The 15,097-nt window shown below is 49.7% G+C and overlaps 1 protein-coding gene across 3 annotated transcripts in view; it reads left to right on the top strand.

Annotated features, from left to right (window-relative positions):
* The first annotated feature begins 6,493 nt into the window (after nt 1-6,493).
* ASS1 (argininosuccinate synthase 1) overlaps nt 6,494-15,097 on the top strand; it is a 94,133-nt gene continuing 85,529 nt past the window's right edge. The window contains exons 1-2 of one of the 3 annotated variants that reach the window (XM_076074836.1): nt 6,494-6,719; nt 8,848-8,967. The gene's annotated coding sequence lies outside the window, so the exon portion shown is untranslated. Of the gene's footprint in view, nt 6,720-8,745; nt 8,968-15,097 lie in introns of those variants that run through there. The other 2 variants (XM_032973011.2, XM_076074837.1) reach the window with 2 other exon arrangements.

Below are 15,097 nucleotides of genomic sequence, written 5' to 3'. Positions count from 1 at the left end.
CCTCGTCAATGACCGAGGCTTAAAACATTTTTTTGGGAAGTCATCACTTTATATCGGCCACGCGGTGATCCAAGAGAAAGCGACTCCCACTCGCAATCGCAAGAGAATTGCAAAGTTGAAATCCCGGCCGAACAAACTATCCCGTGCATCGTCAGGGTTGTACACCGCGTCTTGCTCTGCAGCATTGTCCGACGTTTCGCTGCACGTTCCCGTTTCCCGAAGAATCTACCCGACCATGTGATGCACCTCCGATTTAGCACAGTGACGCGATGCCCGGTCCACAAATACGAAGGTAACATCGCAGCGATACGCTCCGCTCCTCCTGACGCGATGATCTGGCTCGACCACGTGAATGTGAAATTGTCTTTCCGCATCTGCATCAGCCGTACGAAAGCAGAAGATTAGCACGGTTGGCTACGTACGGTGGGAAAGAAGTTCGCCATACAAGACGCAGTTACCTGAAGAATCTCCCCAGCGCGTGGGACAACGTCTGAGATCCTATTTTATTTTTCTAGAACGCCTTAGCTCAAGGCGCTTTATTTACACTGTTTAAAAAGCGGTAGCAACACAAATATCGATTAATTTTATCTCGGATTTTATATAACAATTTTGTCAAATTGATTTACAAGAAGTATAAATTGTAAATTAGTATTGGCTGATGGGGAAAAGGGATGGTAAGGGAGGGTGATGATAGGGAGGGAGGGAGGCGAGGTTAGGGAAGGGATGGCAAGGGAGGGTGATGTTGGGAAGGTTTTCAGGACGCAGTCGTAGAGGAATTGATGGCAAGGGCATGCGAGGGTTGGAGAATGAGTGGCTTAACAGGGCAACATGGGAGTCGGGAAAGGGCCAGGGAAGGGACGGGAGCGTGGGAGTGCAAGATATTCCTATCGATAATGATTCTCTCTTATTGCATCCAATAACTACAATATGTAAAAATACACTCACGTGGTTTAAAAAAAAAACACCACTTACATTCACATCGAAAGTCAAATTCATAATTAAGTGTTTTGGGCTGGATCGCGTGAATGTGATGTGTTGTAAACCCACCTCCTCCACCAGACGCCTACGCGTTAAATTTAAAAGTCAAATTGTCCCCTTGCTTAAATGTCTCCAGTGGTGAGCCGGAGCCTGTGGTGGAAATTCCACATTACCATGGCAGGGTCCAACCACTGTAGACCTTCCGGATAATCTTATGAGGAGCTTGAGGAGTGGCCAAATTATTTTCTGGACCAGCGAAACGAGATTTTTGTGTTTTCTGGCTGGAATGTATCCGGAACCGCCTCCCACACCTCCCGTGGGCGAAGCCGTTGCGCAAAGCGTGGATTTGCATACAGGTGTGTGCACAGGTAAGGTGAGGTCACGTCCCCGGTTCGGCCCCTGCGTGCTTGGTGAGGTCTGTGTGTGATTGTGCAATTGTGTGGGGGTGCGGTGCTGTAGTGGTTAGCGGACTGCGTTACGAACCCGGCAAACCCGAGTTCGCTTGTAGCTCACGACCAGCGCCAGTGATGATTATCTGAACCGGTTCTGGAGCTACCCTAGGTCGACTCGGCCTCAATTGAGTACTGTACCTATGGTTCGGTGTGTAAACATCGCCACGAAGGAGACAAGGCGATCGGAAACGGTGCTGGCCCACCCACTCGTGTGCCGTTCCTGCCTTCATAGGTGCTCGCTAACAGCACTTGTCCCAACAGTCTGCTCGGGCTATACGGGGGACCTTTGTCTTTGTGTGCGCGACGATGGCAGTGGTGGGAGCGGTAATTGCGGTGGTTCGCGCTACGCACCCGGCGGCCCTAGATCGAGTGCCCGCTCGTGGCCAATGACTTCTCTCTTCTATTTATTTTACCAAGTGCGTAGCTTGTAAACAATATTGTATCAGCACTTGGAGGAAGCAAAGGCGGCCGGGCGTGGTGTTGGCTACCCCGCCCCTCCCCGGCCTCCTGTGAAAACAGACTCCGCTCTTCCGTGCACCAGCAGCATCTGCTAGACCCGTTGTGCAGCTCCTCATTTCTCCTCTTTGCTCCCGTTGCTTTTCCATCATTTTCCTCATCTCCCATTCTGTATCCCCATTCTCTCTTCCCTTTCCCGTTCCGTTCCCTTGTTCCCCACTCCTCCCAAGACAACAAGAAAACGACACAAATCTTTCTTTATTTTTTACGTCTGAAAGAAGCCAAGAATAAATCTACATTATAGACTGCCAATACGCTCACCAAGCTTAAAACCAGGCTACAGTCTACATTATTGACTGCCAGTACGCTCATCGAGGTAAAGAACCAGGCTACAGTCTACATTATAGACTGCCAGTACGCTCACCGAGGTTAAGAACCAGGCTAGTCTAAATCTTGAAGCTTTCGTGACTGCAGGAATTTTAATTCTTTGGGTCTTTCGGTAAAGTCACGTAGGTAGAAAAAAATATTTTTAAAAATCACATTTCGATCGCAACACAAGCAATCGTCATCAGGTGAAAAAATATAGCGGTGAGAGCTGTTGAGGCAGACACGTTATAAAGGTTAGAGATGGGTGTAGCCCAAAGGTCATAAGCAAAGTGGGCGGGGCTAGAGATGAAATTTGCATATAAATGTCAGATCGGAGAGCTGAGCTACCTCCACGATGACGAAGCTGCGGAGATGGCCATTGTATTGTGAGAGATTAGCATGTCAATGGAGGAAAAACGAAAACTACCACCACATCGGGGAAAATGAGCAACGGTGGCTGTGTTAGGGAGACATTTAACCTGGTCATGTAACTCAGAGAGTCGAAAATAACTGTTAACATCGGCAGGTAGGATAGAAGCATCACAGCCAGTTATGACTTAAACTGGTTAATAACGTCCTTCCAATTATTGCTCAGTTTGTACCCATCTTCTCGGTTGAAATTGTGTCTGTGTTTATATATCTGGATGGCTTCATTAACGAATCTTTGCTGATAGCCAGTGGGTTTGCAGAGTACCTTCATCTTGGCAAAATCAATTTCGTGTGAGCCCAGCGCATTAAAACAATGATCAGCTACGGCTGATCATTGTTGGTCCTACCGTGTTTCAGATCTGCCTTATGTTCACGAACACGGTCCGAGACATGTCGCTTAGTTTCCCCAATGTAACTACTGCTGCAGACAGCTTAGTTTGTAGACACTGGTGTATTGCACGTCAGGGATCACATCCTTCACAGATGAGATCAGATCACGAATTGTATGTACTGTGTTGAATCGAACCTGGATCTTGTGTTTGCTCATGATTTTGGAAATATGTTTGGTAACCCCTGCTATGTATGGCAAGGTGATGGTTTTGATTGGGTCCTCGGATGGCTCTTTTCCAACGATTGGGGTGACAGCTTTACGGCTTGTGTTGTCTGAATATCCATTAATCTTGAGGGCTTGGTGTACGTGCTCCAGTTCACTGGCTAGGTGGTGATGGTCAGAAATACATCGAGCTCCATGGTGTAGAGTTTTGATGAGGGAATTCTTTTGAGATGGATGGTGGTGGGAGTCAGGTTCTTGGTAGGCATCCGCATGGGTGGCATTCCTGTAGACAGAATGTCCCATTGAGCCATCTGGTCTCTTTTCAATTAAAACATCCAAGAATGGTAACTTGCCATCCTTTTCCACCTCCATGGTGAATGTGTCTACATTATAGACTGCCATTACATTCACCCTGCTTAATAACAATTGCTACAGTCTACATTATAGACTGCCAGTACACTCACCAAACTTAATAACTAGGCTACAGTCTACATTATAGACTGCCAGTACACTCACTCTGATTAAGAACCAGGCTACAGTCTACATTACTGTTTTTTTATCATTTGTATTCACTTTATTTTTTATTATTATTTTTCTATCTACGTGACTTTACAGAGAACCAAAGAATATGAATTCCTGCAGTCACGAAAGTTTTCAGTCAAAATTTTATTTTCTGCTTTTGAGTGCAAATAAAGTGTGTGCATTGGAAAAGCTTGTTTTTTTTAACCAAACTTTTGTTTACAACGTGCACGCTCGCGTAGGAGATATGGAAAACGTGTGCCCGCGTGATTTCACGCCAGCGTGTGGCTTCGCAGTCACTTCACCCCGTCATGCCAAACGGCATCTCACCACATCATCACCTCTCCATCATCAACTCAGAGCTAACCTCAGTTCCACCCCTTTGAGCCCAACCTCGACTACCCCCCCACAAGACAAAGATGCTCCCTGTAGCCTTAAACGACACACGAGGAGGTGGGTGAACAGCACAACGGCCGGCCGCCTTTGTCTCCCCGGTAGCGATGCTTGCACACCGCACCAGGTACTCATTTGAGGCTGAGTCGGCCTAGAGGAGGCCCAGGATCTAGTTCAAATACTCGGCACTGGTGTTGGCGGCCGTGAGTGGAAATCGAACTCGGATGGCCGGATCAGTAGCGCAGCGCTGCTAGCCACTGCACCACCGCTCCCTCCACGCAACTCCTCCCCATAGCGTTCGAAAAACAAACACCTCTAAGATATGTTCACGGGTTGTGCCGCTTAATGTTCGCGCGTGAAGTCTGATGTTTCGCTCCACATGCTGGCGGCCTATCAATCCATAACAGCTCTGGGCTTAAATTTCGATTTAAAGCTTTCGTGACTGCAAGGATTCATCTTCTTTGGTTCTTTCGGTAAAGTCACGTAGAATGAGAATTAAAAAACATTGGCTGGCAACTCATTCTCTGGGCTTATACACTTTGGCGGAAGGATGACCTTCTGCCAGCAAGCCTCAGGAGACCCTTCAACGTGGCCTCAAAGTGCACCTCGCCTGACACTGCATCTCCTGTCATCTATCTGCATCTCTATATCTTGTCCACATCTTCATTCTCATCTCACCACGCACAACTAAATATAATGTCAACACTTCATCTCATCACATCTCCATATCTTGTCCACAGGGTGTTCCAGATGGCTTGTGACCCCGATTGTATTCTCTAAAACGTAATATTTTTGTATACCAACGGACGTGAAAAACAGAAATTAATAAACAAAAGAAAAAATGTTTGGTCAATTAATTGGAGGTCGCAATACATGTGAACCACCCTGTACATCTCCATTCTCATCTCTATCGCACCCACATCCGTTCTCTAAACCCACTACCCATACTATAATATCACCTCGCCTCACCTCTATGTTGTATATATAAGCCTTTTTCCATTTTTTATTAAGAATGAGTTGCCAATTTTTTTCTCGTGGTGTCGCTGGAGGGGGTGAGGTGAACAACCCCTCCGCTCACAGCAGCCGCCATTCTCACACACAACAGGCCGCCGGAGATAGGCCATACAAAGTAATAAACCCAAAATAAAGAGGAAAAGGGGGGGAAATTACTCATGAGACTCGAGGGGAACTCTACAGGACTTTAAAGACCCCCTTTTTGAGAGCACAGACAACCAAGCGCCACTCACAGGCGAATTCCAAAATAATATTCCCTTTCGTTACTATTAATGCAACGGTTAAAGTTCAGAACTTAGCAACAAATCAGTCGACATCATAGACTGTCCACACACTCACTACGATTAAAACAAACTATACCAGACTATAATCTCCCTAGTGGGTTATCACTTCTCATACATGTCATATTAATACTAATGTTATTCACCTTAAATTGTATTACATTTTGCTGTTTACGTGACCTTACAAAGACCAAGGAATATGAATTCCAACCGTCAAGAAACTTACCTCTAAAACTCAGGACATCAAAAAAAAATGACTCGAGTATAACAGCACGGATCCCTGGATACAGACGGGGGGACGAAATTAATAAACCCTAAGAAATGCGTGGTGATGACAATGTTAAATCACAAATCTTAGGAAACATAAACCAAATAATATTTATGCAGTATTAAACCGAGGGCTATCGAGAAGGGATGAGGCGAAATAGGTCAAACTTACACAACCAAGATAAACTGTGTTCCATAGGAAAAGAGCCGCCCAACCGTCTTTGTCTTCCCGCAGCACGGGATAGCAAGGAATTTAACACCCACAGCAAGGGAAATGACTCAATGCCAGAGAGCTTTTATTGCGGGGGGGGGGGGGCATCTGTGTCCCACGGATGAACAGACGGCTTCATAAATGACACACACACGGACACGCGTATAGCCCCCCACACAACACAGAGCGAGATCAAAGTAAGTTCCGGTCTTTTGTGAGAGGGCGAAAGGAGTAAGGAATTTTTGGCATAAAAAGAGACAACAACCAGCATTGAACCAGCTACAAGCGGCAGAAGACGGCGGCCATCAGCTCCCGAAGATGACCAGCCAGCCACCGACGCAAGAAGAAGACTCCGCAACTCATCCAGGATGGCGAGGCTCGCCGAGTAGCGACATGCAACGCCGCGCGAATTCAGCGCCATCGGGAGCAGTCTCGCTCGAAAATCATTCCGCTCTGGGCATCGACTCACAAGAGCCACTGCAGTTCGAGCTAAGCTGACGAGAATTGCCAGCATCATCCGTCAGAGGGCGGCGGAAAGCGCCAAACGTCGACCAAGCCTGCCATCGGCGAACGAAAGCATCGTTCGTCGCCGGAGAGCCGGAGAAGGAGAGAGCGCGTCGCAGCGCCACCAGCGCCACCAAGCAAAGGTGTCAGCTGCCAGCGGACGAGCTGCGGGCGCTACCTGACGACGGGATCATCACGAACAGACGGCGAGCGTCGTGCCGACTCTCTTCCAGCCAGCTGTGGACACAAACTGTGGGCCGGTCCCCCCGAGCAAGAGAGAGAGAACGAAGCCGTTTGTACGACCCCCCCCCCCCCCCACACTCACACCCTCACGACGCATCGCCCGGCGTCAGCTTTACGCAAAGAATTGAACAAGTGGCTAAAGAGAGAAACACAACACGCATACCCGGGGCAAATAAGATTGTTCCAAAAAGTTATCTTTGCGTTTCAAGAAGGGTTGCCATCACAAGGTGGTGCGTTAAATATCAGCTGATCGTGAAGAACATTGCTGCCCATTGGGTTACGGGGACACGGTCGTTTAGAAGTATTTTAGTAGTTACGTTCTTTCTGATTTGCATAAATATCAACGAATTCATCGATGAAAACTAAATGTTTAAAAAACCTAAGTTACGAATCCACACACTCACAGGGAGACTGTTGTGTTGAAATCTTTCTTTTGATCACAGAATCTACCCGTGAATTTATTGAAACCTCAGCCTATTAATGAGTATTTGCTGAAGCAGGCATACTGCCGCACACCATGGTTTTAACATTTCGTTAAATTACGTAACCTTGCCCGTGGATTCATTGCCGTGTAAGTTTTGCCTTCGGGACATGTTTCTTTATTGCCTCCGTGTGAATGGCGTTGCATTAATTTTTAAGGACTTTTTATTCCTATTTGCCGCATGTGCTTGTGTTACTCGGATGAAGTAATCGTTTGTCCTGTTACCCAATTAACAAACGTGACCATTGAGGGTTAAATGTATGGATCAATGAGGGGAACATCTCCTGGAGTATTGTGTTGACAATTCCAAGCATAAGAATTCGCATATTAGAGTGTTAAGTGTTTTGTTTAGAAATTAACATTGCGTAACACGGAAGTGTCTGAGTATTTCTTTCCTAAGTTCATGCGTAATGATCTTAATTATAAGGACTGTATCCTGCGGTGAGATTTGAATTTGGAGAACTGACAAACACACTAAGACAATCAGTAAATGTTAAATCGAGAATAATTGTATTATACCGATTGATAATACAACCCTAGACAACGAAGCAAAGTTTAATCTAGCTTACTTACAGCACACCTGCATAAGCTCATACAATTAATGCTATGATCCCGATTGATAATACTACCTTCGTCATCGAGGTGGGGCCTAATTATCATAACTGCGCACATTAGCATAATCGCACACATTCGCATACATTAATACGATTATCTCTCTAATCAGCATGAGTTATACACATACTTACATCAATTACCATAATTTCGAATAATTACGCATTTTTCCAAATTTCATTTGATTTTCATTATTTTCATTAAAATTTCAATACCCGGCATATACAATACTATGCATTGCCTACATCTCGCTCTCTCTCTGATCGGTACATCACCAGCTCTCGTTATCATCACCCACCCCCAGCACCACCAACTACCACCACTACACCACCAGCATCAATTCCCTAGCCTACTCCATGTAAGAAGCAGCGCATTTTCTGTATCTCCGCATGCACACACGACTCGGTTTATGTCATCATCCTATCTATTGGCTTCTACGCAGTGCCGGATTCTCCTAGTAGCAAAAGTAGCTACATAATGCTACGGGCCCCGCACTTTCAAGGGCCCCGCGCTAAATGCTTTCAAGATACAAATTCCGGTTCAGTGATTCTGCACTCGCTCTATTACTATAGTACTATACTGCCTTCAACTTTAATGAACGACTGGGTGTTTAAGGTTAGCGATTTGTCGTATTATCTGGCTGTATAGCAAAAATGAAAAAAATACAATTACTTCACTATGCAAGTTACAAATGTATGTGTTTTAATATTTACGTGTTTTTTTGTAGGGCCCCTTTATAGTATACACTACAGGCCCCGCACGAGCTTAATCCGGCACTGCCTCCACGCCACAGCAGCAGCAGAATTTGATCAAGCAAAGCAAACAAGGCACCGGTTTCCACCATCTGGGTCTCATCAGCGAGAGGCGGGCTTTGTTTTTAAAAAAATAAAAATTGCCTCCGCAATTACGAGTTACTGCCACGACACCTCTGTATAATCTCCGGGGCGGGGGGGGCGTTGGACGCCAACGAGTTTATGTAACTCGCCCACTCAGCTCTGCAGGCATTTGATGTCGGTGGGAGGAGCAGACCCTCCCGTAGTCAGGCGTTGAGTTTCTCAATAAAAGTCCCTTCCCATTGCTCCGGGCAGGAGATTCGACCGAGCTTATAAAACGACCTTGCAAGGGGATCTCGTCGAGAGAGACACGGAGCGAACGACGAAGCAGAGCCGACGTTACCCACTTGTCCCCGATCTACCAACCACTTGGAGGTAAGAAGGACATTCCACTCGACGTGTCACTCTTAGTATCGAGCGAATGCTTCTTGGTTAAAGGTCAAGTTGTTGTTGTTGAACCACATCACCTCGGCACCCCAGTGTCCTGCTAACAAAATCTCCATCTCTCGGTCACCATCACGGTCGCCGGTTTGGCTTTGTACAACAGCGTGACGTCTCTTGACGTTCGCTTGATGTACTCGCACAACTTTTGGCAAAGGCGCAGCCCCAGCAACTGCCCGCTTTTGATGATCACGAGTATGATGAAACGTGGAGCGGATATGATGACGATGCAGGTGATGTAATCGCTGGGAGAGTTACAGCCGCAACCCGTGGCTTGCCAGCCAACATTGGCTCAATTAAAAAAACCGCGAACAACAATGCCCATTATATTTCTGTACTGTTTTTATTTGACACGGGCAACTTTTTCTATTTCTCCTGTGTCACTTTTCATTGAGCAGAATTCCTCGCGTTCGACACCCCCTAAATCCGTCGTGGTTTTCCTGCTTGCTCTGCTCGCATGCTTCGCTCGTTTTGCTGTCCCTCTCTCTCTCCTAGCCTATCCACTGCTAGCCTGTTCTCTCACTCTCCTAGCCTCTCCACTGCTAGCCTGTTCTCTCACTCTCCTAGCCTCTCCACTGCTAGCCTGTTCTCTCACTCTCCTAGCCTCTCCACTGCTAGCCTGTTATCTCTCTCTCTCCTAGCCTCTCCACTGCTAGCCTGTTCTCTCACTCTCCTAGCCTCTCCACTGCTAGCCTGTTCTCTCACGCTCCTAGCCTCTCCACTGCTAGCCTGTTCTCTCGCTCTCCTAGCCTCTCCACTGCTAGCCTGTCCTCTCTCTCACTCTCCTAGCCTCTCCACTGCTAGCCTGTTCTCTCTCCTAGCCTCTCCACTGCTAGCCTGTTCTCTCTCTCTTCTAGCCTCTCTACTGTTAGCCTGTTCTCTCTCTCTCTTCTAGCCTCTCCACTGCTAGCCTGTTCTCACTCTCCTAGCCTCTCCACTGCTAACCTGTTCTCTCTCACTCTCCTAGCCTCTCCACTGCTAGCCTGTTCTCTCTCTCACTCTCCTAGCGTCTCCACTGCTAGCCTGTTCTCTCTCTCACTCTCCTAGCCTCTCCACTGCTAGCCTGTTCTCTCACTCTCATAGCCTCTCCACTGCTAGCCTGTCCTCTCTCCCGCTCTCCTAGCCTCTCCACTGCTAGCCTGTTCTCTCTCTCTCCTAGCCTCTTCACTGCTAGCCTGTTCTCTCTCTCGCTCTCCTAGCCTCTCCACTGCAAGCCTGTTCTATCTCTCACTCTCCTAGTCTCTCCACTGCTAGCCTGTTCTCTCACTCTCCTAGCCTTTCCACTGCTAGCCTGTTATCTCTCGCTCTCCTAGCCTCTCCACTGCTAGCCTGGTTATCTCTCTCGCTCTCTTAGCCTCTCCACTGCTAGCCTGGTTCCCTCTCTCGCTCTCCTAGCCTCTCCACTGCTAGCCTGTTCTCTCTCTCACTCTTCTAGTCTCTCTACTGCTAGCCTGTTCTCTCTCTCACTCTCCTAGCCTCTCCACTGCTAGCCTGTTCTCTCTCTTTATCTCACTCTCCTAGCCTCTCCACTGCTAGCCTGTTCTCTCTCTCACTCTCCTAGCCTCTCCACTGCTAGCCTGTCCTCTCTCTCACTCTCCTAGCCTCTCCACTGCTAGCCTGTTCTCTCTCTCACTCTCCTAGCCTCTCCACTGCTAGCCTGTTCTCTCTCTTTATCTCACTCTCCTAGCCTCTCCACTGCTAGCCTGTTTCTCTCTCTCGCTCTCCTAGTCTCTCCACTGCTAGCCTGTTCTCTCTCTCACTCTCCTAGCCTCTCCACTGCTAGCCTGTTCTCTCTCTCGCTCTCCTAGCCTCTCCACTGCTAGCCTGTTCTCTCTCTCACTCTCCTAGTCTCTCTACTGCTAGCCTGGTTCTCTCTCTCGCTCTCCTAGTCTCTCCGCTGCTAGCCTGTTCTCTCTCTCGCTCTCCTAGCCTCTCCACTGCTAGCCTGTTCTCTCTCTCGCTCTCCCAGCCTCTCCACTGCTAGCCTGGTTCTCTCTCTATTTTTTTTGCCAGACATCAAGTTTGTATTAACCACACACATACATGTAGCGAAACAAGCCAAACACGTTATTAATCATGCCCATGTTGTCTTTGAAATTGATTGGCCTACACATCAACCACCAGTGTTAGAGACCAGAGAACAACAGCAGAAGGCGGGCAGTAATGCAAGTGTAGTGGAGTACGAAGGTGCGTGGTACAAACAGCGTGATTACATGATAACACAGACAGTACGGGTTATCTTGGGTCAGCCTGTAGCGAAGGCGAATACAGTGCAGGTTATGTTGGTTTCAATTAAGCTGGAGGAGCCGTGGACGGCTGTGATTGGCTGGTGTTGTTGCCTGGGCTAGAGCGGCGCCTAAAGGTCTGGAGGAGGAACAGGTGTACGGGCACGCGGAGCGCCCTTGGGACGCTGACTAATTAATTGGGGGAGTAATGAGAGCGGGGATAAGAGCTGGGGTTGGAGTCAGCAGCGGGGAGTTGGAGTCTGGAGAGCTTGGAGAGGGTGGTTGTTGAAGTTGGAGAGCTCGGAGTGAACAGCGGGGAAATTGAAGAGTGGAGAGCTTGGAGACAGAGCGATAGCGGAGCTGAAGAAGAGAATAGCCAGCAGTGGAGAGAGCGTAGCGATAGCGGAGCTGAAGACGAGAATAGCCCGCAGTGGAGAGAGCGTAGTGACGGTGATAGCGGTGAACAGAGACGAAGCAGTTAGCAGTGGAGAGAGCATAGCGACGGTGGATAGCGGAGAGCGGAGATGAAGAAGTTAGCGGCGGAGTAAGCGAAGTAATCGTGTGGAGTGGAGAGACAAAGGTGGCGAGCGAGTCGAGTGAAGCACGGCGAGCGAGCCGTGGCGACTAGGATACTGTGGAATGGGGAGGACTCTGGCTTAGCAATCATTGGAAGGATTTGATAAACCATTTCGGGTCTTAATTGATTGTTCACACTTACGGTGGCTTTCAGACAGCATACACTAATTTTTCGTCTCCTCCCTCCTTTTTTCCGAACATAGATGGACTCGTCCTTCTGAACAAACTGCCAAATCGCTATCCGTGGTGCTAACGTTTATAAATAAATAAATACAAACCGCCACTTCCTTCAAATGTTTCTTGCAGTTGTTTTTCACACCTGATGATGACTGTTTGTGTTACAGTCGAAACGTCGTGAGAATTTAATTGTTTAATATATATTTTATTATTTTATTGTTTCCCTTCAACGTGACTTACCGAAAGAACCAAGAATATGAATAAGATAAAGGTCCCCCGTGTAGCCTGTAACAGACTTGGGGCAAGTGCTGTTAGCGAGTAGCAGCACCACCTAATGAATGATGGCCGGCACGGGGGGGGGGGATGTGGGTGGCCAGCAAACCACGCCCGACCGCCTTTGTCTCCCCGAGTGGCGATGTTTACTACACACCACGTGGAGGTTCTAATTTTGAGGCTGAGTCGACCTAGGGGAGGTGGCCCCAGGACCGGTTCGGACAATCGTCACCGGGGGTTTGGTGGCCCCTGAGCGGGAGGGAATCGAACTCGGATCGCCGGGATCGTAGCGCAGCAGCACGATTAGCACTGTCAAGCGGGATCTGGATCTGTGCTTCCCCTAAGTCGACTCAGCCGTAATCACAACACCGGGAGACGAATGTCATTGGTGCGCCGTGGGGGGGGGGGGGGGGTAGAGGCCACGCGCCACCCACGTGCGCCATGTCGACCTTAATAGGTGCTCGCTAACAGCACTTGCTCCTGCACTCTGTTGTAACAACAATATTTATCATCGGGGGATCTGTGGACTTTGCATGGTGCAGCAAAAGCGTGCATTGTATAAATCAAATTGCCGTCAAGTTGAACGCGCGTGCGTGCAACCACTCGCGCCGGTACAGTGCGCATCTACCGCTCTGTATCCTCTATCCCTCCTCTCTCCTACCTCCTTCTCCTTCCTCTCTTTTTTTTTGTTAATATATTTAATGGTATTGTCATCAAAACGTTTACTCTCCTGATGGCCATTTGTGTATAGATATACACTTCGCTTGCACATATTTACCACTTGATTGAACTGTGAACTTATTAAGACAATGGTCCCAAGTAATTTGTTGGTGAATGTTCTGGAGGGAACCCGTGAGGTGGTCGCCCGTTCCAAGTCGTGAAACCTTCCCCGCGTTTTCCACGCCGACGCCCCCTCCCTGCGCCTGAGCTGGGACGAGGGTGGTGGCGGTGAGGGGCCAGTGGGTGGTCTTGGTGGTGCCGGCCCTGCACCCTCCCTCCCTCCCTCGCTCTCTTTTTTTTACGATCAGAGGAAACAAGAAGATGCTCGGTGTAGTCGGCACTTTGCTCCGTTCATCATTTTGTTTTTCTTTCATGCTTTGCTTTATGTAACCCCCCCCCCCCCTTTTAAATGAAAGACCCAACAAAATATTTGTTTTCTTTTTTTCTGCTCTCCTTACCCCTTCCCTCTCTCTCTACCCCCCTCTCTGCCCCTCCTCTCTCTCTACCCCCTCTCTGCACCCCCCCCCCCTCTCTCTCTGCCCCCTCTCTTCCTACTCCATTTCGCTCTCTCTCTCTCGCTCACTCTCTCGCTCTCTATTTTTTTATAACTACGACAAGTGCTGTATCTGCACGCAGCCCTTCCCACAGTCAAACGGCCTCCGGCGGGTAGCTTAGATCTGCATGCAGAGCTCTCCGTCATCTGCCACCGAGCACACGGCCTCCTCCAGCGCCCACTGCTCCTTGAAGGCCGGCACGGCGTGGGTCAGCCGCGCATGGCGGAACTCCAGCCACACCCTGGATCCGACCAGAGCGCGGAAGATGCCCAGGCTGCTGGCCGGATGTTGCCCCTCCAGGGCCACCTTCCTCGCCCTGTATATGGCGACCTTGGCGTAGCCAACGAGCACGTTGACCAGCCCCTGAAGATGTTGGGGTCCGTTGCCCTTCAGGTATCCAAAGATGAGGACCGTCGGGGATAAGTGGAGGCTGAACCTTAGGAGGATGTTTCTCAGGACCTTGAACAGCGAGTCCAGGCTCTTGCACTCCACGTATTGGTGAGCCACCGTCTCCACTTTACCGCAGAACCGGCACTCTGGGGACGTGTCGGTGAAGCGTGCCAGGGAGGCATTGGTGGTGACGGTGCCGTGGGCGATGCTCCAGCTGAGGTCGCCGATGCGGTTGTACGTCGGGCTGGAGTAGAGTTGCCTCCAGCGAGACCTCTCCGGAGAAATGCAGGGCAGGGCTTTCCTCCAGCCATGGTCCTTGTGGCTCCTCGGGGTGTCCGGTTGGTGAAACCGGACCATGTTGGAGTAGAGCACGTTCCTCTTTACATTTGCTAAGGCCACCTCCGGCAGGTCTTCCAGCTGGCACAGGTTGTGATCCGCCTTCGTTTGTCGGCATTGGCGATGCAGTGGCACGACTGAGAGCTCCGGTGGAGGGGGACCGAGAGGGGCCTCGTCCTCCCCAACGCCGATGGGGGGCGTTCTCCCCGCTGCCGCTGAGAAGGCCCCCTTGGCTTCGGCCAGGATCCAGGCAGCCACCCGGAGCGACTGCAGCCCCCCTGTCTTAGGGGCCATGTCTGCTGATCCGAGCCACCGGCCCCGTGTTTCAGGCTCCACCAGGTCTCCCATCCTGGTGAGCCGCGCATTGGCGAGGCGCCTCTCCATGCCTGGGGTGGTGGTGGTGGATGGCAGCTTTGTCTGTGGGTTCCTGAGGATCGGTTCGAAGACCAGATCCTCGGCCGATCGTGGCTGGTTCAGCCTCCTGACGGCGAGGGAGCTCCACGTCTGCAGGACGCTCCTGTAGAAGGGTGGCAGCTGTCCCAGTGGGAGGCCCTGCAGGTCCATGTAGAATAGTTGTTTGGAGCACTGCAGACCCCCCAGCTGTTTCAGGAGGAAGGAGGCCGTGACGCTCCAGGCCGGTGCAGGGGCGGCGTGCAGGAACTTTTGCGCGGCCTGCGGTCGGAAGGTGGCCAGCTGACTCCGCACACACACCAGCCCGTGACCGCCCTCATCCAGTGGCAGGGCCAGGACCCCAGCTGCGACCCGGTGTCCTCCACCCGAGCAGAAGAAGTCGAGGACTCGCTTCTGAAGTGC

This window comes from Petromyzon marinus, chromosome 50 (assembly GCF_048934315.1).
Source record: "Petromyzon marinus isolate PM22_M1 ecotype Great Lakes invasive population chromosome 50, UKy_Petmar_22M1.pri1.0, whole genome shotgun sequence".
Classification (NCBI taxonomy): domain Eukaryota; kingdom Metazoa; phylum Chordata; class Hyperoartia; order Petromyzontiformes; family Petromyzontidae; genus Petromyzon; species Petromyzon marinus.
Note: the sequence above shows the minus strand (reverse complement) of the source record. Positions and strands in the feature narration are given on the sequence as shown.